The sequence below is a fragment of the Gossypium hirsutum genome, chromosome A11 (assembly GCF_007990345.1).
Source record: "Gossypium hirsutum isolate 1008001.06 chromosome A11, Gossypium_hirsutum_v2.1, whole genome shotgun sequence".
In the NCBI taxonomy this organism is placed as follows: domain Eukaryota; kingdom Viridiplantae; phylum Streptophyta; class Magnoliopsida; order Malvales; family Malvaceae; genus Gossypium; species Gossypium hirsutum.
In genome coordinates this window covers 14,619,458-14,622,390 of record NC_053434.1, presented here as the reverse complement: position 1 = coordinate 14,622,390, position 2,933 = coordinate 14,619,458, and the positions used below count along the sequence as shown (strand labels likewise).

At 29.4% G+C, this 2,933-nt stretch overlaps 1 long non-coding RNA gene across 1 annotated transcript; it reads right to left on the bottom strand.

The window, feature by feature from the left end:
* Positions 1–667: 667 nt before the first annotated feature.
* Positions 668–1,689, bottom strand: LOC107923092 (uncharacterized). Its single transcript, XR_001691516.2, has 2 exons — positions 1,211–1,689; positions 668–918 (listed from the first exon to the last, which is right to left on the bottom strand). It is a non-coding gene; the product is annotated as an uncharacterized lncRNA (long non-coding RNA).
* Positions 1,690–2,933: the final 1,244 nt, after the last annotated feature.

Here is a 2,933-nt window from a genome sequence, read left to right as displayed (position 1 = left end):
AACTATTCATACTTATCCACTAACCTCTTTAATGGCCTATTTACTATATAAGGACCTTCAATTTAAAATTCTATAGCTATTTAATACTTTTAGCTATTATGCACTTAATGAAATTTAGTCATTTTTATCAAAATAGGCATGTAAATGGTAAAATTTCTTAACGGAATTTTTATATGGTATTTCCATCATGCTGTAGACCATAAAATAATATTAAACTAAATTTTTTGACTTTAGATTTGTGGCCCCAAAACCACTGTTCCAATTTCACTAAAAACAGGCTTTTACAAGTGATGTGTGAGTTGAGTCACATAAGGGCCTAAAGTGATAGAACCCCTCCTACTATGTTCTGTCTGATGGCGAAAGGTGAGAGTGATGAAGTAGGTTAAATCGAAAATACGCCTCGTGGCCATGATTCAAAAGAAATATGCATCAGTTGTACCGACGACTCTAGTGCTCTCTCTCGTACCGGTCAATATGTGAGCCAAGACAACATGAATATAATGCAAGGCCAGAGGAAAAAAAGTCACCTTCGAATGACTCAGGCCATAAGGCATTATACTCGTCGTGAGGTCTACCCGGCAAAGAGATAGCGAGTAGATGTGCCAGTGTAATAGGCCCAATTCACCCGGGCCCATAGATTAAAAACAATAAATAAGCCAAAAATAAATTTAAAAAAACCAAAATAAAATTTTTCAGTCCAGTCCATTTACGAATCGCACTTATAGCCCAACAATAAACCCAAATCCCTAATTAATAGCCCAAGAATCCAAAATTACAATGACCCAAAGGCAAACTGGCCCAAATAGCCTGAGCAAATGAGATCTGCTGGAAACCCTAGGCCACCAAGCTGCTGCTCATGCACGTCGTTGCCTCCCTACAAGTGGCCTTCTTCTCCGTACATCCACATGGCCTTTGTACCTGCGAAAAACGAAAAAAACAGCAACAATATATAGCAAATTGATAGCAACAATAACAAAAAAGATTTAAGGGAAAAGGATTTTATTTTTTTTATTTATTTCTCCTTATAAAATTATAAAAGGAAACCGAATATAATTTGTAAAGGGTCTGATTTTTTTTTCCGAATACAAAGAAAACAAAGAATTCACTCAAAGGCTGAAGGTGATTTATGATTCATATTATGTAGATTTCTTTATTATGCTTTTAAAATTCTTTTCAAAAACAAATAAAGGAGAGGAGCTAGGGAACCTACCCGCAGTTTTGACAATCGAAGACCCTTTCTCCGATATGGAAATTGGACCAAAGGAGGGGAAGTTATACTCCTCTCATTTTCATTGTTCCCGAGCCATGAACCACTATAGGTGGAGGCGCATGGAACGCCGATGAGGCCCTTGAGTCGGCCAAGCAGAGAGAAGAATGGAAGAACTTTTATTTATTTTTTAGATTTAGGGTTTCAAATGAGGGTTTAGAAAAAATTTGGGGTCTTATGGTAACAAAGAAATGATACCGTTTCATCTAGCCCCAAAATGCTTCAAAACGGCACCGTTTAGAGGCCAAACCTGATGACCCGACCCGATGCCCATGGGGATCCGCGTGTTTTGGTCTTTGAGGGGAAATTTGTGAGATAAGTCCCTCCCTTTCGCACTATCATTCAATTGGGCCTTATTTGTATTTTCTTTGTTTTTTTTAATTTCTCTCTGTAATTTGAGTATAAATTCAATTTAGTCTGCGCCTAAACACTACGTTTTGAGGATTTGGATCATTTACGTTTTTAATCCTCGGACATTAGCATGTGTTGTGTTTTAATCCTTAATTCTATTTCATTACTTTATTTATTTATAAAATGTCTATTTGGTTTTATTTTTATTTCAATTGAGTTTTTTTTTATATCTCAGCTTATGTTTTATTCTTTGTAATTCTTTTATTTTTAAAATCTATTTGTTATTCATCTTTTAACATATTATCTTGGATTATTTTATTAATTTTGCATGGTCCTAGTTTGTTGTTTTATAATTTCATTTATTTTTATTCTTATTTTTTTTATTTTTTACAATTTATTTATTTAAAATTTTCTTTTATGTATATTTCTATGTTTAAAGATTTATATGATATCTAACACAATACTATTATACATACATATAGATAACTTATATTAAATTATTCTTACTCTAAGTACACATTATTGATTTTTATGTAAATATTTTCTTTTAAATCTATTATGTATATATATATATTCTTTTAAATTTATTTATGTATAATTTATTCCTTTTTAAGGACCCTATTTTAAATTGTATATTTTATTTATTTTAAACACTTTCATATATTAACATCTTTGTATATACATTGTTTATATTAAGTTTTCATTTTCATATATATCATCAATTAAATCAATATGTTTTATTTGAAATTATTTTGTACATTATTTATTTCAAATTTCTTCTTACATAATATCTATTTTAATAATCATTCATAAATTATTAGTTTCATTATTTTTATACATGTAAATTATTTCAAACCCTAGCATGTGTTGTTCATTCGTAAGTTTTCATATATTTAATAGTTTTTAAATTGTTTTATATCATATTGGCTCCTAGTTTCTATATTGTTTTGTACATTATGTGTTGTTTTTGGTTGTCATATTGTTTCGTATATTATCATTTCATATTGTTTATTAGTCTTTTGTATTACTATTTTAATTTTATTCATCTATGTTTGAAAACATGTTATATTCTTATTCTAATTATTTTTTTTAATTACTTATATTTTAGTTTCCATTATTTTTTTCATTAATGTTAGTTTTTCAAAATAGGACGTGAGCTTATTGTTATTGTGTGTATGTTAATTTCTTTTTATTTTTATACTATTTTCATTCATTAGCAGAGTTCATTATCCATGTATATTGTTCCATGTTTATAATCTCGTCTTTCATTCACATGTGTTGCATTATAATTTTCAACTTATTTATTCAAAATTAA